At 36.5% G+C, this 23,534-nt stretch overlaps 1 protein-coding gene and 1 pseudogene across 1 annotated transcript in view; one reads left to right on the top strand and one right to left on the bottom strand.

Annotated features, from left to right (window-relative positions):
• The window catches only part of Dscam4 (Down syndrome cell adhesion molecule 4), a 2,049,237-nt gene that overhangs the window by 1,243,066 nt on the left and 782,637 nt on the right, over window positions 1-23,534 (top strand).
• On the bottom strand, window positions 3,701-4,859 carry LOC137252875 (beta-1,3-galactosyltransferase 6-like; annotated as a pseudogene).

Raw genomic sequence — 23,534 nt, 5'->3', positions numbered from 1 at the left:
TTAACGGAATTCGTATCCGGGTGCACTTCACGCCAACCAACGACGTTGAAATACACGGCTTTTGCGACGCCTCGGAAAAAGCTTACGCCGCGACAGTCTTTTTACGGGCAAAGATAAAGGATGAGGTCTATGTTAACTTATTAATAGCGAAAACAAGAGTAGCACCCGTTAAAACAGTTTCCTTACCCCGATTAGAGCTATGCGGTGCAGTGTTGCTGGCCGAAACCATCGAATCAGTGCGTGAAAATCTGTATTTAGAAAATTTCAATCTACACCTATGGACAGACTCCACGATTGTTTTGGCGTGGATAAGAAAACCCCCTTGTTCTTGGTCAACCTTTGTCGCTCATCGAGTAACGAAAATAGTAGAAAAGGTAGGAAACAAATCCTGGCACCACGTAGAATCCGCATCCAATCCTGCAGACCTGGCTAGCCGAGGACTATCAGCGAAGGAGTTAGTCAATAACTCTTTGTGGTGGCAGGGACCTTCTTGGTTACAAGAAGATAAGACAGAATGGCCAATACGAGAAAAGGACTATCGGACTAACATAGAGGAGAAACGGGTGCAGGTTCATACAACTTCAAAAATAAGAGATAAAGACGACATCCTCGAACGGTTTTCCAATTTATCCAGGGCCTTGAGGGTCATATCGTATGTTCGAAGATTTATCGAAAGAACCAATCCTAAGACAAAATCTTCCTTTAAAGCGGCATCGCCCTTCATTTCACCCGATGAAATCCAGGCCACGACAAGTCAGTTAATAGCTTTCTACCAACGGAGGCACTATTCGGAGGAACTTTCGAGCTTAAATTCTGGGAAGCTCATCGGTTCAAAGAGTGAAATCCTCCCTCTCACCCCCTTGTCGATAAAAAGGGCATATTGAGGGTGGGCGGTCGTCTTTCAGGGGCCAAGGATCTTCCCTACAGTGAACGGCACCCGATCATTCTGCCGTATGACTGCCGGCTCACACGACTTCTTGTCCAGTTCATCCATAAAGACACCCTGCATGGGGAGAACCAACTTATGTTTCGTCGCCTACGCACACAATATTGGATCCCTAGGGTCAAAAATATGATCCGATCGGTCATACACAATTGCAAAACGTGCACAATATTCCGCAAACGGACCCAAACCCAACTTATGGGAGATCTACCCTCAGAACGAACCACCTTTTCCCGGGCTTTCACCAATGCGGGGGTAGATTTTGCCGGACCATTTGACATCAAATCTTATAGTGGAAGAGGATGCCGCATGTCAAAGGGTTACGTCTGCCTCTTTGTTTGCTTTGCAACCAAGGCTATTCACTTGGAAGCCACTAGTGACCTCAGCACTGCCGCATTCCTGGCAGCTTTCGACAGATTTGTTGCGCGGCGAGGATGTCCAAAGAACATCTACTCCGACAACGGAACCAATTTTGTCGGAGCCTCCAGAGCTCTCCGCTCAGAACTCAAAGCTTTCCTGGCGGACGCTCGCAACCAAACTCTATCTAAGTACAGTCACCAAAACCTGACATGGCATTTCATACCACCAGGAGCTCCTCACATGGGCGGGCTATGGGAGGCAGGGATCAAAAGCTTCAAGAACCACTTCAAGAAGATCGCGTTGGATCACAAATTTACCCTTGAAGAGTTCAGCACACTACTTTGTCGAATCGAGTCCTGTCTCAATTCTCGACCGTTAAGCCCCTCCTCCAACGAGCCGTCTAATTTGGAGCCACTTACTCCAGGCCATTTCCTCGTGGGAGGCCACCTACTAGCGCCACCCGAGATCGACGTCAGCGAGAATCGTGCATCACTCGTCAATCGATGGGAACAACTTAAGGCGCTGCATCAAACCTTCTGCAAACCGTGGAAAACGGAGTATCTCACCGAATTGCAGAAGCGCGTTAAGTGGAAGCATCCACAATCAAACCTTAAACAGGGAGACCTAGTCGTCATTAAGGAGGATAATCTGCCCCCTAACGAATGGAGACTAGGTCGGATAGCCAACCTTCATTATGGCCCCGATAACCGAGTTCGAGTCGTCGAACTGGATACGGCAAGGGGACAAACCACCAGACCAATCACGAAATTGGTCCTACTACCACCCTCCAGTGAGGGTGTGGAAGATCTGTAACTTCCACTCGTTCAACAACCCGCTTAACCCAGCTCTCGTTCACCCCGAACGAGGCCAACAAACCGCTTAACCCAGCTCTCGTTCACCCCGAACGAGGCCAACAACCCGCTTAACTCAGCTCTCGTTCACCCCGAATGAGGCCAACAAACTGCTTAACCCCCCTGAGGAGAAGACGGAGGCACGCGGCAACACATTCAGCGCCCCCTGCCGGCTATGTCAAAAGTCGCACAGCATAAGGCTCTGCCCGATTTACCGGGGCATGACGAACATGGATCGACTAAAGACAATCATGGATTTGCGATATTGCACAAATTGCTTATCGCCATTCCACCAACGGAAGACATGTCCCAGCGAAGATCGCTGTCATCGGTGCAACGAGCAGCACCACACGTCAACACACCTCGACGACGTTCCACCACCGTCCCACGAGAGCGATGGCGAAGAGAGCTCCGACGGAGCCCTATCCATCCACGTCACGGAACAAACCCTGTGGTGGGAAGCGGACGTCGCCGAGGAAGAGGCCGAACCCTACCGCAGATCTACTATCTGCCACAGAACATATACGCCACAGAACATATTCTCCAAATTCGTATGACTCAGCGCCGTAATGTTTTACTGCTTCAATCTCAACAAGGAATCGCCACGTCGTTCATTATCAATCTCATGCGACGTCGAAATTGCGTACGCCAGTCAGTTGCAAGAATAGTAGACACTAAAATGGAATAAACTTGTCAATTGGTCAAGTTATAAATAAATACACTGTTATTTACAGTATAACAATTTGGAAGCAACTTCCCGAGTCCTTTGAAAAATTTATTGGAAGATCTTTCCATTACTATACAGGTGAATCAACGTTCAAAGGATAAGTTTGCAAAGGTCCTCCCCTCGCAACCCAAAAATTGTTATAAAGCTATCTTGAATAACACTCACCTATATATAGGTATACATTCGTAACTGGCCACAATTTGTTTTTTGGATTGTAAATATCAATATAATTTATTTATTTTAATTTTGTTATAAGTTTTTGAAGTTTTTGTATTCACTAAGGATGAAAAATGGGTTTTCCTTAAAGGCTAACATATGACTTTAAACCATTATTTTGGGCTCTAATGAGACAAAGTTAATTTTTGTTCGGATTTAAGAGTTATGGCGCGATTGTTTTTAATGTTTACTACGGTGTTCGCTTTATATGTAGGTCATATAAGTAGTACATGTCATTCGATCATACTTATTTTCTAAATGTAGCTATCCCCGCTGGCTATCTCTGCTCAAAGGACTCGATCAAAATATACATAACATTTTACTGCAGTCTGAAGCTAGGAGGTGACAATTATATGCTAATAAATTGCTTCCAGGTCATAACTGCAACACCCTTTTAGGATCACCTTTTAAATCGATGAAATTCCACTTGGCCACATCGCTCCATGTAGCATGATTAAATAATTTTCGTAGATATTTTGAGTTTTGTGAGTTTCGTACCAATATGCAATATAAATGCATTAAGATAAATTTATATATTTTTACTTCAGAAAGTAGATCTGCGCAAACATGCTTATTATTACTTTATATTTATGCTATTTTTCGTTACCAATGCGCAAGTACGCCTTTATCACAGCATTTACTAGCGGGTTTCGACCAATCATAAAGATATTCCGCTGGTGTTTCCTTCTCATCAGAATCTCTTCCTTTTATACAAACACTACCATCGTACCACTGTTGCATATCATTTTCGTCCACCTTATGCTTTACTAAATGATAACGTCATTTGCGCGGTCTATATGAAGCATCGAAGCGTGGATCATGTTTACGATAAACATAAGGTAGTGGCGCAATCCATAAACCCAATGAAACATCTTCATAAACGGCAAGCGATTGCGCATTTCCAGCAATATGCTCACAAATATGTCTCGATATCAAATATCCGCCGCTTTGTGCATATGTTAAAGAATGTGTTGATAAATGATAATTTGGGATCACGCCATTTTCCTTTTGTTTGAACATTAGCTTTGCCATTAAAGTAACCCCAATAGAGAGCGGGTAATGTTTTCCATTTATATTCGTTGCTTTTTCGGGTCAATTTACGATCATACGAAATCTATTCATCCAACAATAAATCCAACTTTACGTAGGTATCATTGTCAACTTTAAGGAAATACTAAATTGATAATTATTTGTTAATGCTTCGATAGAATGCAAAACTTCTTCTGTTAAATTTTCAAAACTTTCTGTTATGCGTGGCAGTAACAGGATATCTCGATACGATTTCTGTTCACGTTCCACTAAAGCGCGCAAACCCCACGATAGATTTTCTGTGCCGATTGCAAAAAAAAAAAAAATATTTTACTTTATTATCCGCCTTGAGTTGCTTGCGTTATCCACATCATTTTCTACCCATTGTGGACAAGCTGTTAAACGTGTAAATTGATCCGCTACGCTCTCCAATTGCAAATGTCCACTCGCATGATATTTGGGCAAATATATTAAAGTTCAGGATAATAAGGCAACTCTAAAGGCACGCCAAGTCGGAGCCAAGTTTTGTCGCATTATTTGTCGCCGATTGATTCTTGCTGGCTTTGTTAATATTAAAGTCATTAGAAATATATCAGGATGGGGCTCCATATGACTGACGCCACTTTTATGTGTCAAACACCTGTCCACTTTGGTCAACATATTACTACGAAAACAGCCGAAGAAGAAAGCAACCATTGCTGTTGAGTGTTACTGAATTATTGGTGCGCCTCATTTCGTGTGGAAGTATTGGCCTTCTAAAATGTCTTTCTTCATTCGAGCTGCCCACCTTTTTGGTGGCTTGTCGGGAAGTAACGGTTGCACGTAGAACCTTGAAGTTCTTGCTCTACTGTGCAACCTTTGTAATTTTCTTCCTTTAATTGAATGCATGTGAGTTTGCTTGTGTGCAGTTACATGCCACTGCCATTAATACGCGTGAAATCGATATTATATATTATAGTGGTTTGCAACACACGTTACACGGCTATAAATGCATTGTTGTCTTATGCAAATTGCATCTTCCTAAAAATACTCGTCCGAGCTGAAACGAAATGAAATAAAAGAATAAAAGATTAGTAAATTTATAAAATTATCAAAAAAGGGAACGATACTCATACTTACCCATCACCAGTTTTCTTCATAGTGAAAATTCATTCAAAATGTCTCTATACTCATTTCCATGAATGAATGACATTTTGAATGAACGAAACAAGGTTGCCACCCGATGACATTTGCTTTTTTCGGTTCTTACGCAGTAAGCACATTGCGCGCGATCCAAAGAGTATCACAACTCGGATCCGCGGGATCCAACAAACTCGAGTGTTAGTAACCGAACAAAAAATCAACTAACGAAAACCCTGAAGATACAGCCTGGTTTCACTGAAAACACACGCGCCAGGTTGTATTTCGATAGTTTTCCTGACATTCGGCCGTCTTTTTGCTTCTTTCTTTTTTTTGAGAAAAGTTTTTAGTTTGAAAATTTGGGCATAAAAACACAATCAAAATCAGCCTGCTTGGAAAAAGGGGGGTTAACCACTCGAGACCGAAATAATTTTCGCGGTTTATCTGTGCATGATTTTGTTTGTGTTTTACATTTTAAACATGTCACACTCAATAGTGGTCTCGCTTTCATGACAGAAATTGCTTTTTTTGTGTATTGAAGTTTCGACAGACTTTCGTCAGTCCCTTTTTTGCTTGAAATCCCAGCAGGAATAAAGTAGTGTCATCTATGCTTTCGATGTTACAAACAAGGGAGAAATTAAACTTTTTAGAACAGACTATAAATTTAATGTCGCGTCAGGACTCAGACGCAAGCTGTCCCTAAATACTTTCATGACATGACCATTATGTATCATTACATTGCAATGGGCAGCACCGCACAGCGGTCTCATTCCAACGATTGGAAGAGTGAACAGCTGACAGCTCTACAAATTGCCACACTCGTTAGTGTAGGCTATTCCCGCCAGGGTTGTGTTGGAATCAACAAACACACCACAATTTGTGATTCTCACACAACATGGCCCAAATCAACACAACGAGTGTTCCCAGACAGCGAGTAAAGGCCTCTTTACATCTGTCGCACATTTATATGCACGACGTCATTTGACTAGTCATTTTACAGTTATTCATAGGTTATATTCATAGCCACATTGGTATCGGCGTGGGTAAGTTTGTGACCAAATTTTTGTAGGGCAACTACAAGGAGCCGTGAAAATACACGGGTAACTCGTGATACCATCTGCTACACAAATGTAGCGCATATTACCGCATATTGCCTGTATTAGGCAAACACCAAAAAATGACTGCTTTCAATATCAGAATTTCATTATGATGAGGATATTTACCAAAAGGCGTATCTCAATAAAATTATATTAAATATAACAGTGGTTTCAACCACTACAAACCCATCATTACATCGACAGAATAACTTAATAAGATTATTCGTTCCACACAACCCTTTATCCCGAGTACGCCAACCCCGACCTCAGCCACTTAAGCTCCTAGTACCGGCTCATAAGCCACCCAATCTAAGGGCATTTACGAATGTTCTACTAACAATTTGATATTCCAGAATGACTGGATTGTCCCACAAACGCGCCAAGACGGAGGCACGCCGCAACACATTCAGCGCCCCCTGCCGGCTATGTCAAAAGTCGCACAGCATAAGGCTCTGCCCGATTTACCGGGGCATGACGAACATGGATCGACTAAAGACAATCATAGATTTGCGATATTGCACAAATTGCTTATCGCCATTCCACCAACGAAAGACATGTCCCAGCGAAGATCGCTGTCATCGGTGCAACGAGCAGCACCACACGTCAACACACCTCGACGACGTTCCACCACCGTCCCACGAGAGCGATGGCGAAGAGAGCTCCGACGGAGCCCTATCCATCCACGTCATGGAACAAACCCTGTGGTGGGAAGCGGACGTCGCCGAGGAAGAGGTCGAACGACGGGAAGATCCTACTTCAATGCTAGCCACGACACCACCGGGCGGTTCAGGACCACAACAATTCCGACCGCTCCTACGGCATGAAAGGCCTTCAAACTTACAACGCGGGGATGGCGGGGAGACACGTCCTTTCCCCCCATCGCACCGCTCTGCCGGGCGGCGCCGTGGCGACGCGGAACCGCGTCCGTCCCGCTCGTCACGACGCTCAATTGGCAGGGCGGCCCCGTATAATGCTCGTGCCCAAGTAACTACGTTCGCGCGCCAACCAACAACGCTCGCGCGCCAACCAACAACGCCAGCCGGCTTCAGAACAGGACGCCTCCGAGAGACTCCTCTAGCAACGACCATTACACGCGCATTCGTAGCCATAGCTCCAACGGCGGTCGTCCGGATAGCAGCAGGAGGGAAGCTCCACGCAATACGCGCCCTTATCGATCCGTGCGCTCCGAATTCAATCATCGATGCGAATCTTGCGAAGGACCTCGGGTTAGAGCGAACGGGCACGTCCTATCACGTGAAGTGCACGCTTGTTCTGCGAGGGAAATACGGGGTAACGGGAGCAGTGACGACCCAGGCCACAGTGGTGTCGCGATATTCACGGCTTAGTCCGACAGCAACTCTGGATCCATCGGTAGCCACGCCATTCCAATTTATGAAGCTGGCGGATCCAGCTTTCCACCGGTCTACACCTGTCCGGCTCACACTAGGTGCCGACGTCTACGCCAGCCTAATGGTTAGCGGCACACCACCGTCGAACGTCGGCGGGCTGCTGACTCAAGCCACCATATTCGGGTTGGTAGTGTCTGGAGCCCACCAGCAATAATCGGGTATATGTCCATTCAATAAGTAAAGTGCACTAAAATCAACCCATGTCTATTTCGACTAACATCTCTTTATTCACAGGAATCTCACGGAGAAGCGTCTGGCGTCGGTCGAATTATGTATCCTGGTCACACTATTTTTCCTCCATACGCATTTACAGCATGGCCTAAATTTAAGTGGAGATTCGTTAATTTTAAGTTGAGAATCGTTCTCGCGAGCCCTTTGGGACTTGGTTGTTGGGGCGTTACGATCGTTTCGAAGTTGCTCGCCGCAAGGGGGCCGGCACGTTTAGGCCACAAGCCTAAATATGGCGGTGCACCCTCGTATTACTTAACTTTTTCTTTTCGTTGTCCTTTTACCTCACATCTTTCATTTATACATATCGGTTTATACCGATAACCGTTTACCCCGCCGGATAATAGTTAAGCCTAGGATTCGGCGGTGACCGCGAACAAAAGGTTTTTTACCTCTTTCACTTCTTTTGCGAACGTCTAAGAAACCGCCAGCAGCCAAGCCACCAAAGGTAAGTCTTTCAATTCTATTAAAAATTCTAAAATTCATTTTTGCACTTCCGTCATCGGAAATATTGAATGTGAGTAAGTGGATTATCTTGCATTTGCTTTTACTTTCATTTTATTCTCTAACGAATTCGGTGAATTGTGATTAAGTAGATTAACTTTGCATTTGCATTTAATTTTATTTCAATAAACATTGCTGTGTATCTTTTTCTAACCAATTTCATTTATTGTGATTAAGTGGACTAACGTTGAATTTGCATTTCCATTTATTTTAATAAATATTATTGTTCACTTTTTTATAACGAATTCGTTTGTGTATTTTCTTTTCTTCTCCCCCACCATTATTACGAGCGCGCCCTATCTGTGGTGTTGCCGCCGTAACAGAATTTATTGCTCTTTTGCGACATAATGTTATTTTTCTTGGCAAAATTACTTTAATTCATTTCGCCCCTCCCATTTATTACATTTTATCTATGAAAATAGTGTAAAATTCTTACTTTGTACTGACATGTGATAAACAAGTCAGCATATACAATATGACGTCACAGTGCGAATTCGGGCCAGAAACGGGTAAAACTCGCCTTTTATGTATTAACTGCAACACAGCTGCTGAAAAGTTGGTTGTTCGACTGCGCGAACAATTTTTCGACAGAATAAGATCAGGTTTTTCAAATAGCAAATTAAAATTTCCATAAGCTCTGTCAACTCGGCAATTCGGCATATTGGAAAATTATTTGCAAAAATCTATATGAACAATGCATGAAAATTTTTAGATTATATTGCTAATAGGTTACTGGGCATTTATTGGGCAATATCTGCGCATCCTTATTTGCATTTTTTACTACCATATTATTACTTCGATTAGGGCATATAAATAGTTTGGTATTATTTCATAGGAAAAGTGCCGAGTTATGGAAGTAGTTATGCGCGTTATAATGAAAGCCCTCAATATGCATCGAAGTTGGAATTTATAAAATCACAAACATTTTTCTTTTGACGATTTTATCAAATGCCATGTTGCCAAATTGCATCACCAATTTGGACAACTTTAGAAGAAGCATTATGAATGAAAAATAGGAAGCTAGTTTTCAGGATTTTGTTATTTACATTTGAACATACATATGTATGTATGTACACATGCTTGTTCGTAAGAATAATTTTGTTGGAAGTGGTTTTTTGAATAGAAGTTTGTTTTGTTTTTGAACATGTGAATGTACAAACATACATATGTTAGCTTATGCTTGGATATATTGGTATCAATGAGGTGGGTGTGAAGTAGGGTGAAGTGGGGGTGTTGGTTGATCTTTAGTTTAAGAATATATGTATGTGTTTGCATATATATCTAAGTTTGTTTATACGCTACGATCGTCATAGCAGATACATTACGATGTTCATACATTTCTTAGCTTACATATGAACATACATATGTACATATGTATGTACGTACATTTGCTTGAGCTAAGAATAATTTTTGTTAGAAGGGGTATGCTGAAATGAAGTTTGTTTTATTTTTGAACATATGAATTGAAAGCAACAATATTTACTTGCACTTTCAAAAACTTTAATATGCTTGTAATTTAAATCGAGAGAATTATTCAAAGAACCCATTTGCTGTGCAAAAATCATTGTTTGGAATACCCAACCGGGTGTCTTCGAATTTCCCAATTTTGCTAATGGTACAAAGGCGCTTATGGATTATGTAGTATCGGCAACCGAAAGCGGCGCTGTGGAGCAAAAAAAATGTTTTTTCGTATTAAAAACTACAAACGATTTAAAACGTATTTCAAAAAGAAAAAACCAAAATTTGCTTAAATTGCTTGGTTTCCGCACAATGTATTATATTTTCGGAGTAACTATAAAAACTACAAAAAAATGAATTTCACTATAATCAATTTCATCGTTTGTAGTTATAGGAAAAGTACTTTTAAAGCTTCCAAATTGCTGCGTTCTTGGTTTTTTTGAGATGCGTTAGCGATATCTCCGAAACCTGTCTACCAAAAAAAAATTTTTTTTCCTATAAAAAACTACAAACGATTTAAAACGTATTTCAAAAAGAAAAAAACCAAATTTACTTAAATTGCTTGGTTTCCGCACAATGTATTATATTTTCGGAGTAACTATAAGAACTAAAAAAAACGAATTTCACTACAATTAGTTTCATCGTTTGTAGTTATAGGAAAAGTACTTTTAAAGCTTCAAAATTGCTGCTTTCTTGGTTGTTTTGAGATGCGTTAGCGATATCTCCGAAACCTATGGACCAAAAAAAAATTGTTTTTCCTATGACAAACTACAAACGAATTAAAACGTATTTCAAAAAGAAAAAACCCAAATTTGCTTAAATTGATTGGTTTCCGCACAATGTATTATATTTTCGGAGTAACTATAAAAACTACAAAAAAATGAATTTCACTATAATCAATTCCATCGTTTGTAGTAATAGGAAAAGTACTTTTAAAGCTTCCAAATTGCTGCGTTCTTGGTTTTTTTGAGATGCGTTAGCGATATCTCCGAAACCTGTGGACCAAAAAAAAAATGTTTTTCCTATGAAAAACTACAAACGATTCAAAACGTATTTCAAAAAGAAAAAACCCAAATTTGTTTAAATTGCTTGGTTTCCGCAAAATGTATTATATTTTCGGAGTAACTATAAAAATTACAAAAAAATGAATTTCACTACAATCAATTTCATCGTTTGTAGTTATTTGTTTATTTATTTATTTATTTATTATTATTATTACAGCTTTTATGCCTAGATTTACAACATATAAACTTATCACATGTAATATGAAATCTCTATCGTATCACAGTTGTGCGACAATATAAGTATAATTTATTTTTAAACATATTTAAGTCTTCACAGTTTCTAATTTCTACAGGAAGCTCATTAGATCTTTTTAGACCTTTATAGAACAAGTTAAGCTGTCCTCTTTTCGTTGTAAAGAGCGGAAGTCTGAAGCTATTTTTATTTCTCGTATTAATATTGTGAACGTCTCTTTGATATACAATATTGTTGCTCAAATACTCTGGCAGATTACCTTTTTATACCTTTCATGAAAATGAAATGGTATATTAATTTCGTCACGAAACCGAAAATTGTAAGTCCTTAAAGGAAAATAGATAGACCCACCAATAAGTATACCGAAATAATCAGGTTGAAGAGCTGAGTTGATTTAGCCATGTCCGTCTGTCCGTCTGTCCGTCTGTCCGTCTGTCTGTTTGTATGCAAACTAGTCCCTCAATTTTTGAGATATCTTGATAAAATTTGGTGAGCAGGTGTATTTGGGTGTCCGATTAGACATTTGTCGGAACCGACCGGATCGGACCACTATAGCATATATCCTCCATACAACCGATTTTTCAGAAAAAGAGGATTTTTGTAATATCTTACCCAATTTAACAGATTGAAGCTTCAAACTTCACCATATACTTTCGTATATTGCACATATTGTTGCCTGAAAAAATTTATGAGATCGGTCGTATATATAGTATATATCCCCCACAACCGATTGTTCAGATAAGGAACTTTTCGTAATTACTGCCCTATTTTAAGAGCTAGAGGCTTCAAATTTCAGCGAATGCTTACGTATATAGCATATATTGTTGTCTGAAAAAATCATAAAGATCGGTGGTATATATAGTATATATATGGTGGTATATATAGTATATATATATAGTATATATATATATAATTTCGCAAATTTTAGCCCCATTTTAACAGCTAGAAGCTTCAAATTTCACCGAATATTTACTTATATAGCATATATTGTTGTCTGAAAAAATTATAGAGATCGGTTGTATATATAGTATATATCTCATACAACCGATTGTTCAGATAAGAAACTTTTCGCAATTTCTACCCCATTTTAACAGCTATAAGCTTCAAATTTCACCGATTGGTTATGTATATAGCATATATTGTTGTCTGAAAAAATCATGGAGATCGGTTGTATATATAGTATATATCTCATACAACCGATTGTTCAGATAAGAAACTTTTCGCAATTTCTACCCCATTTTAACAGCTATAAGCTTCAAATTTCACTGATTGCTTACGTATATAACATATATTGTCGTCTGAAAAAATCATAGAGATCGGTTGTATACATAGTATATATCTCATACAACCGATTGTTCAGATAAGAAACTTTGCGCAATTTCTGCCCCGTTTTAACAGTTAGAAGCTTCAAATTTCACAAAATGCTTTCGTATATAGCATATATTGTTGTCTGAAAAAATCATAGAGATCGGTGGTATATATATTATATACTTCATATGAACTGTCATATTGGACCCTTTTTTACGGCTAGAAGCTTCAAGATTCATCAAATTTCATCAAATAGTTACGTTTACGTCATATATTTTTGGAATACGTGATTCGTAGCCATAGTTTTTACATGCAGACCACAAAAAACGTGAAGCTTTGCATCCTCACACAGATTACCTACCTATTTTTATACCTTTCATGAAAATGAAATGGTATATTAATTTCGTCACGAAACCGAAAATTGTAAGTCCTTAAAGGAAAATAGATAGACCCACCATTAAGTATACCGAAATAATCAGGTTGAAGAGCTGAGTTGTTTTAGCCATGTCCGTCTGTCCGTCTGTCCGTCTGTCCGTCTGTCCGTCTGTCTGTTTGTATGCAAACTAGTCCCTCAATTTTTGAGATATCTTGATAAAATTTGGTGAGCAGGTGTATTTGGGTGTCCGATTAGACATTTGTCGGAACCGACCGGATCGGACCACTATAGCATATATCCTCCATACAACCGATTTTTCAGAAAAAGAGGATTTTTGTAATATCTTACCCAATTTAACAGATTGAAGCTTCAAACTTCACCATATACTTTCGTATATTGAACATATTGTTGCCTGAAAAAATTTATGAGATCGGTCGTATATATAGTATATATCCCCCACAACCGATTGTTCAGATAAGGAACTTTTCGTAATTACTGCCCTATTTTAAGAGCTAGAGGCTTCAAATTTCAGCGAATGCTTACGTATATAGCATATATTGTTGTCTGAAAAAATCATAAAGATCGGTGGTAGTATATATATGGTGGTATATATAGTATATATATATAGTATATATATATATATTTTCGCAAATTTTAGCCCCATTTTAACAGCTAGAAGCTTCAAATTTCACCGAATATTTACTTATATAGCATATATTGTTGTCTGAAAAAATCATAGAGATCGGTTGTATATATAGTATATATCTCATACAACCGATTGTTCAGATAAGAAACTTTTCGCAATTTCTACCCCATTTTAACAGCTATAAGCTTCAAATTTCACCGATTGCTTACGTATATAGCATATATTGTTGCCTGAAAAAATCATAGAGATCGGTTGTATATATAGTGTATATCTCATACAACCGATTGTTCAGATAAGAAACTTTTCGCAATTTCTACCCCATTTTAACAGCTATAAGCTTCAAATTTCACTGATTGCTTACGTATATAGCATATATTGTTGTCTGAAAAAATCATAGAGATCGGTTCTATATATAGTATATATCTCATACAACCGATTGTTCAGATAAGAAACTTTTCGCAATTTCTACCCCATTTTAACAGCTAGAAGCTTCAAATTTCACCAACTGCTTACGTGTATAGCATATATTGATGTCTGAAAAAATCATTGAGATCGGTGATATACATAGTATATATCTCATACAACCGATTGTTCAGATAAGAAACTTTGCGCAATTTCTGCCCCGTTTTAACAGTTAGAAGCTTCAAATTTCACAAAATGCTTTCGTATATAGCATATATTGTTGTCTGAAAAAATCATAGAGATCGGTGGTATATATATTATATACTTCATATAAACTGTCATATTGACCCCTTTTTTACGGCTAGAAGCTTCAAGATTCATCAAATTTCATCAAATAGTTACGTTTACGTCATATATTTTTGAAATACGTGATTCGTAGCCTTAGTTTTTACATGCAGACCACAAAAAACGTGAAGCTTTGCATCCTCACACAGATTACCTACCTATTTTTATACCTTTCATGAAAATGAAATGGTATATTAATTTCGTCACGAAACCGAAAATTGTAAGTCCTTAAAGGAAAATAGATAGACCCACCATTAAGTATACCGAAATAATCAGGTTGAAGAGCTGAGTTGTTTTAGCCATGTCCGTCTGTCCGTCTGTCCGTCTGTCCGTCTGTCCGTCTGTCTGTTTGTATGCAAACTAGTCCCTCAATTTTTGAGATATCTTGATAAAATTTGGTGAGCAGGTGTATTTGGGTGTCCGATTAGACATTTGTCGGAACCGACCGGATCGGACCACTATAGCATATATCCTCCATACAACCGATTTTTCAGAAAAAGAGGATTTTTGTAATATCTTACCCAATTTAACAGATTGAAGCTTCAAACTTCACCATATACTTTCGTATATTGAACATATTGTTGCCTGAAAAAATTTATGAGATCGGTCGTATATATAGTATATATCCCCCACAACCGATTGTTCAGATAAGGAACTTTTCGTAATTACTGCCCTATTTTAAGAGCTAGAGGCTTCAAATTTCAGCGAATGCTTACGTATATAGCATATATTGTTGTCTGAAAAAATCATAAAGATCGGTGGTACATATAGTATATATATGGTGGTATATATAGTATATATATATAGTATATATATATATATTTTCGCAAATTTTAGCCCCATTTTAACAGCTAGAAGCTTCAAATTTCACCGAATATTTACTTATATAGCATATATTGTTGTCTGAAAAAATCATAGAGATCGGTTGTATATATAGTATATATCTCATACAACCGATTGTTCAGATAAGAAACTTTTCGCAATTTCTACCCCATTTTAACAGCTATAAGCTTCAAATTTCACCGATTGCTTACGTATATAGCATATATTGTTGCCTGAAAAAATCATAGAGATCGGTTGTATATATAGTGTATATCTCATACAACCGATTGTTCAGATAAGAAACTTTTCGCAATTTCTACCCCATTTTAACAGCTATAAGCTTCAAATTTCACTGATTGCTTACGTATATAGCATATATTGTTGTCTGAAAAAATCATAGAGATCGGTTCTATATATAGTATATATCTCATACAACCGATTGTTCAGATAAGAAACTTTTCGCAATTTCTACCCCATTTTAACAGCTAGAAGCTTCAAATTTCACCAACTGCTTACGTGTATAGCATATATTGATGTCTGAAAAAATCATTGAGATCGGTGATATACATAGTATATATCTCATACAACCGATTGTTCAGATAAGAAACTTTGCGCAATTTCTGCCCCGTTTTAACAGTTAGAAGCTTCAAATTTCACAAAATGCTTTCGTATATAGCATATATTGTTGTCTGAAAAAATCATAGAGATCGGTGGTATATATATTATATACTTCATATAAACTGTCATATTGACCCCTTTTTTACGGCTAGAAGCTTCAAGATTCATCAAATTTCATCAAATAGTTACGTTTACGTCATATATTTTTGAAATACGTGATTCGTAGCCTTAGTTTTTACATGCAGACCACAAAAAACGTGAAGCTTTGCATCCTCACACAGATTACCTACCTATTTTTATACCTTTCATGAAAATGAAATGGTATATTAATTTCGTCACGAAACCGAAAATTGTAAGTCCTTAAAGGAAAATAGATAGACCCACCATTAAGTATACCGAAATAATCAGGTTGAAGAGCTGAGTTGTTTTAGCCATGTCCGTCTGTCCGTCTGTCCGTCTGTCCGTCTGTCCGTCTGTCTGTTTGTATGCAAACTAGTCCCTCAATTTTTGAGATATCTTGATAAAATTTGGTGAGCAGGTGTATTTGGGTGTCCGATTAGACATTTGTCGGAACCGACCGGATCGGACCACTATAGCATATATCCTCCATACAACCGATTTTTCAGAAAAAGAGGATTTTTGTAATATCTTACCCAATTTAACAGATTGAAGCTTCAAACTTCATCATATACTTTCGTATATTGAACATATTGTTGCCTGAAAAAATTTATGAGATCGGTCGTATATATAGTATATATCCCCCACAACCGATTGTTCAGATAAGGAACTTTTCGTAATTACTGCCCTATTTTAAGAGCTAGAGGCTTCAAATTTCAGCGAATGCTTACGTATATAGCATATATTGTTGTCTGAAAAAATCATAAAGATCGGTGGTACATATAGTATATATATGGTGGTATATATAGTATATATATATAGTATATATATATATATTTTCGCAAATTTTAGCCCCATTTTAACAGCTAGAAGCTTCAAATTTCACCGAATATTTACTTATATAGCATATATTGTTGTCTGAAAAAATCATAGAGATCGGTTGTATATATAGTATATATCTCATACAACCGATTGTTCAGATAAGAAACTTTTCGCAATTTCTACCCCATTTTAACAGCTATAAGCTTCAAATTTCACCGATTGCTTACGTATATAGCATATATTGTTGCCTGAAAAAATCATAGAGATCGGTTGTATATATAGTGTATATCTCATACAACCGATTGTTCAGATAAGAAACTTTTCGCAATTTCTACCCCATTTTAACAGCTATAAGCTTCAAATTTCACTGATTGCTTACGTATATAGCATATATTGTTGTCTGAAAAAATCATAGAGATCGGTTCTATATATAGTATATATCTCATACAACCGATTGTTCAGATAAGAAACTTTTCGCAATTTCTACCCCATTTTAACAGCTAGAAGCTTCAAATTTCACCAACTGCTTACGTGTATAGCATATATTGATGTCTGAAAAAATCATTGAGATCGGTGATATACATAGTATATATCTCATACAACCGATTGTTCAGATAAGAAACTTTGCGCAATTTCTGCCCCGTTTTAACAGTTAGAAGCTTCAAATTTCACAAAATGCTTTCGTATATAGCATATATTGTTGTCTGAAAAAATCATAGAGATCGGTGGTATATATATTATATACTTCATATAAACTGTCATATTGACCCCTTTTTTACGGCTAGAAGCTTCAAGATTCATCAAATTTCATCAAATAGTTACGTTTACGTCATATATTTTTGAAATACGTGATTCGTAGCCTTAGTTTTTACATGCAGACCACAAAAAACGTGAAGCTTTGCATCCTCACACAGATTACCTACCTATTTTTATACCTTTCATGAAAATGAAATGGTATATTAATTTCGTCACGAAACCGAAAATTGTAAGTCCTTAAAGGAAAATAGATAGACCCACCATTAAGTATACCGAAATAATCAGGTTGAAGAGCTGAGTTGTTTTAGCCATGTCCGTCTGTCCGTCTGTCCGTCTGTCCGTCTGTCCGTCTGTCCGTCTGTCTGTTTGTATGCAAACTAGTCCCTCAATTTTTGAGATATCTTGATAAAATTTGGTGAGCAGGTGTATTTGGGTGTCCGATTAGACATTTGTCGGAACCGACCGGATCGGACCACTATAGCATATATCCTCCATACAACCGATTTTTCAGAAAAAGAGGATTTTTGTAATATCTTACCCAATTTAACAGATTGAAGCTTCAAACTTCACCATATACTTTCGTATATTGAACATATTGTTGCCTGAAAAAATTTATGAGATCGGTCGTATATATAGTATATATCCCCCACAACCGATTGTTCAGATAAGGAACTTTTCGTAATTACTGCCCTATTTTAAGAGCTAGAGGCTTCAAATTTCAGCGAATGCTTACGTATATAGCATATATTGTTGTCTGAAAAAATCATAAAGATCGGTGGTACATATAGTATATATATGGTGGTATATATAGTATATATATATAGTATATATATATATATTTTCGCAAATTTTAGCCCCATTTTAACAGCTAAAAGCTTCAAATTTCACCGAATATTTACTTATATAGCATATATTGTTGTCTGAAAAAATCATAGAGATCGGTTGTATATATAGTATATATCTCATACAACCGATTGTTCAGATAAGAAACTTTTCGCAATTTCTACCCCATTTTAACAGCTATAAGCTTCAAATTTCACCGATTGCTTACGTATATAGCATATATTGTTGCCTGAAAAAATCATAGAGATCGGTTGTATATATAGTGTATATCTCATACAACCGATTGTTCAGATAAGAAACTTTTCGCAATTTCTACCCCATTTTAACAGCTATAAGCTTCAAATTTCACTGATTGCTTACGTATATAGCATATATTGTTGTCTGAAAAAATCATAGAGATCGGTTCTATATATAGTATATATCTCATACAACCGATTGTTCAGATAAGAAACTTTTCGCAATTTCTACCCCATTTTAACAGCTAGAAGCTTCAAATTTCACCAACTGCTTACGTGTATAGCATATATTGATGTCTGAAAAAATCATTGAGATCGGTGATATACATAGTATATATCTCATACAACCGATTGTTCAGATAAGAAACTTTGCGCAATTTCTGCCCCGTTTTAACAGTTAGAAGCTTCAAATTTCACAAAATGCTTTCGTATATAGCATATATTGTTGTCTGAAAAAATCATAGAGATCGGTGGTATATATATTATATACTTCATATAAACTGTCATATTGACCCCTTTTTTACGGCTAGAAGCTTCAAGATTCATCAAATTTCATCAAATAGTTACGTTTACGTCATATATTTTTGAAATACGTGATTCGTAGCCTTAGTTTTTACATGCAGACCACAAAAAACGTGAAGCTTTGCATCCTCACACAGATTACCTACCTATTTTTTATTTTATATTTATCCTAAAAATCGTTTAGATATGTTCAAATTTCACCAAATGCTTACGTGTATAGCATATATTGTTGTCTGAGAAAGTCATAGATACCGGTGGTATATATAGTATATATCCCATACAACCGATTGTTCAGATAAGAAACTTTGCGCAATTTCTTCCCCATTTTAACAGTTATAAGCTTCAAATTTCACCGATTGCTTACGTATATAGTATGTATTGTTGTGTCAAAAAATCATACAGATCGGTGATATATATAATATATATATGATGGTATATATAGTATATATATATAGTATATATATATTTTTTTTACGATTTCGGCCCCATTTTAACAGCTAGAAGCTTCAAATTTCACCAACTGCTTACGTGTATAGCATATATTGATGTCTGAAAAAATCATTGAGATCGGTGGTACACATAGTATATATCTCATACAACCGATTGTTCAGATAAGAAACTTTGCGCAATTTCTGCCCCGTTTTAACAGTTAGAAGCTTCAAATTTCACAAAATGCTTACGTATATAGCATATATTGTTGTCTGAAAAAATCATAGAGATCGGTCGTATATATATTATATACTTCATACAAACTGTCATTTTGACCCCTTTTTTACGGCTAGAATCTTCAAAATTCATCAAATTTCATCAAATAGTTAAGTTTTCGTCATATATTTTTGAAATACGTGATTCGTAGTCATAGTTTTTACACGCAGACCACAAAAAACCTGAAACTTTGCATCCTCACACAAAGTACCTACCTGTTTTTTATTTTATATTTATCTTAAAAATCGTTAAGGTATGTAGATCTGTTCACTATATATTTCTTATCTTATACATCCGATTATTCGGAGATTACGAACGGGAAAAGATTATTGTTCAGCCCCATTCATGAAAGGTATGAAGTCTTCGGCACAGCCGAAGACAGTCCCGTTCTTACTTGTTTATTTTATATTTATCTTAAAAATCGTTTAGATATGTTCAAATTTCACCAAATGCTTACGTGTATAGCATATATTGTTGTCTGAGAAAGTCATAGATACCGGTGGTATATATAGTATATATCCCATACAACCGATTGTTCAGATAAGAAACTTTGCGCAATTTCTTCCCCATTTTAACAGTTATAAGCTTCAAATTTCACCGATTGCTTACGTATATAGTATGTATTGTTGTGTCAAAAAATCATACAGATCGGTGATATATATAATATATATATGATGGTATATATAGTATATATATATAGTATATATATATATTTTTTACGATTTCGGCCCCATTTTAACAGCTAGAAGCTTCAAATTTCACCAACTGCTTACGTGTATAGCATATATTGATGTCTGAAAAAATCATTGAGATCGGTGGTACACATAGTATATATCTCATACAACCGATTGTTCAGATAAGAAACTTTGCGCAATTTCTGCCCCGTTTTAACAGTTAGAAGCTTCAAATTTCACAAAATGCTTACGTATATAGCATATATTGTTGTCTGAAAAAATCATAGAGATCGGTCGTATATATATTATATACTTCATACAAACTGTCATTTTGACCCCTTTTTTACGGCTAGAATCTTCAAAATTCATCAAATTTCATCAAATAGTTAAGTTTTCGTCATATATTTTTGAAATACGTGATTCGTAGTCATAGTTTTTACACGCAGACCACAAAAAACCTGAAACTTTGCATCCTCACACAAAGTACCTACCTGTTTTTTATTTTATATTTATCTTAAAAATCGTTAAGGTATGTAGATCTGTTCACTATATATTTCTTATCTTATACATCCGATTATTCGGAGATTACGAACGGGAAAAGATTATTGTTCAGCCCCATTCATGAAAGGTATGAAGTCTTCGGCACAGCCGAAGACAGTCCCGTTCTTACTTGTTTAATATTAAAAATAAAAATCATCACAAAGAAAAGGATCCGCTGTTTTACACTAAGCCATTGCAATTCGTTTAGCATTTCTCTTGTCGGAGTATCGTATTTTTTCTTTAGAATAAACCTCATCGCTTTATTTTGCATTTTTTGTAAACTGTCTATCACACTATCTGCCACTAAAAACAATATATAAGGGCAGTAATTAAAATGAGGTTCCACGATTGTTCTATATACAAGAATTTTATGCTTTTTTGAAACAAATTTACATGATCTGTATAAAAAGCCTATCTTTTTTGCAATCTTTTGCTTTAAGTCGTTTACATTATCCTCGAGTTTCACTTTATTATCAATAACTATACCAAATTGCTGCGTTCTTGGTTTTTTTGAGATGCGTTAGCGATATCTCCGAAACCTATGGACCAAAAAAAAAATTTTTTTTCCTATGCAAACTACAAACGAATTAAAACGTATTTCAAAATGAAAAAACCCAAATTTGCTTAAATTGATTGGTTTCCGCACAATGTATTATATTTTCGGAGTAACTATAAAAACTACAAAAAAAAGAATTTCACTACAATCAATTTCATCGTTTGTAGTTATAGGAAAAGTACTTTTAGTCCTTTCAAATTGCTGCGTTCTTGGTTTTTTTGAGATGCGTTAGCGATATCTCCGAAACCTGTGGACCAAAAAGAAAAATTGTTTCGCTATGAAAAACTACAAACGATTTAAGACGTATTTCAAAAAGAAAAAGCCCAAATTTGCTTAAATTGCTTGGTTTCCGCACAATGTATTATATTTTCGCAGTAACTATAAAAACTACAAAAAAATGAATTTCACTACAATCAATTTCATCGTTTGTAGTTATAGGAAAAGTACTTTTAGTGCTTCCCAATTGCTGCGTTCGTAGTTTTTTTGAGATTCGTTAGCGATATCTCCGAAACCTGTCGACCAAAAAAAAATTTTTTTTTTCGTATGAAAAACTACAAACGATTTAAAATGTATTTCAAAAAGAAAAAAACCAAATTTACTTAACAAATTTACTTAAATTGCTTGGTTTCCGCACAATGTATTATATTTTCGGAGTAACTATAAAAACAACAAAAAAATTAATTTCACTACAATTAATTTCATCGTTTGTAGTTTGATACGCCAAGTCAAAGAGCACTTGACTAGCATCAATTCCACTCTTAAATACGTATGTGCATATGTACACACAAGCCTGTGCCTGTCGATCAGCTTTTGAGCATTGTATCATTGAATATATATGTATGAAAATATGAACCAAAGTAGAAATGTACATATACATACATACATATTCAATAATACTCCAAAGTAAAGGCAGATATAAATAAACACTTTGGTCGCTTTGATGCTGTGGCAGTGTCTTGAGATAAGAAGAAAAAAAATTGCCGCTTGCTACGTTCTAAAGCGACCAAAGAATTTATGTAAATCCGCGTATACAGACATATATATATACATATTAATGCTCGTAGCAATTAGCCAACGAAATACAATAGGCACGAGCCAAAGTATGTGTCGTCGGTGGTTAAAAGTGTTGCCGTTTGTAGCTTTAATCAACTGACAGCTAAAAGCGGAATTTATTATTAATACTAAAATAAACGAATTTATTGCTCTTTTGCGACATAATGTTATTTTTCTTGGCAAAATTGCTTTAATTCATTTCGCCCCTCCCATTTATTAGATTTTATCTATGAAAATAGTGTAAAATTCTTACTTTGTACTGACATGTGATAAACAAGTCAGCATATACAATATGACGTCACAGTGCGAATTCGGGCCAGAAACGGGTAAAACTCGACTTTTATGTATTAACTGCAACACAGCTGCTGAAAAGTTGGTTGTTCGACTGCGCGAACAATTTTTCGACAGAATAAGACCAGGTTTTTCAAATAGCAAATTAAAATTTCCATAAGCTCTGTTAACTCGGCAATTCGGCATATTGGAAAATTATTTGCAAAAATCTATATGAACAATGCATGAAAATTTTTAGATTATATTGCTAATACGTTACTGGGCATTTATTGGGCAATATCTGCGCATCTTTATTTGCATTTTTTACTACCATGTTATTACTTCGATTAGGGCATATAAATAGTTTGGTATTATTTCATAGGAAAACTGCCGAGTTATGGAAGTAGTTATGCGCGTTATAATGAAAGCCCTCAATATGCATCGAAGTTGGAATTTATAAAATCACAAACATTTTTCTTTTGACGATTTTATCAAATGCCATGTTGCCAAATTGCATTTATTTTGTTTTTGAACATGTGAATGTACAAACATACAAATGTTAGCTTATGCTTGGATATATTGGTATCAATGAGGTGGGTGTGAAGTAGGGTGAAGTGGGGGTGTTGGTTGATCTTTAGTTTAAGAATATATGTATGTGTTTGCATATATATCTAAGTTTGTTTATACGCTACGATCGTCATAGCAGATACATTACGATGTACATA

This window comes from Eurosta solidaginis, chromosome 5 (genome assembly GCF_040869045.1).
Source record: "Eurosta solidaginis isolate ZX-2024a chromosome 5, ASM4086904v1, whole genome shotgun sequence".
In the NCBI taxonomy this organism is placed as follows: domain Eukaryota; kingdom Metazoa; phylum Arthropoda; class Insecta; order Diptera; family Tephritidae; genus Eurosta; species Eurosta solidaginis.
This window is presented reverse-complemented; position numbering and strand designations above follow the sequence as displayed.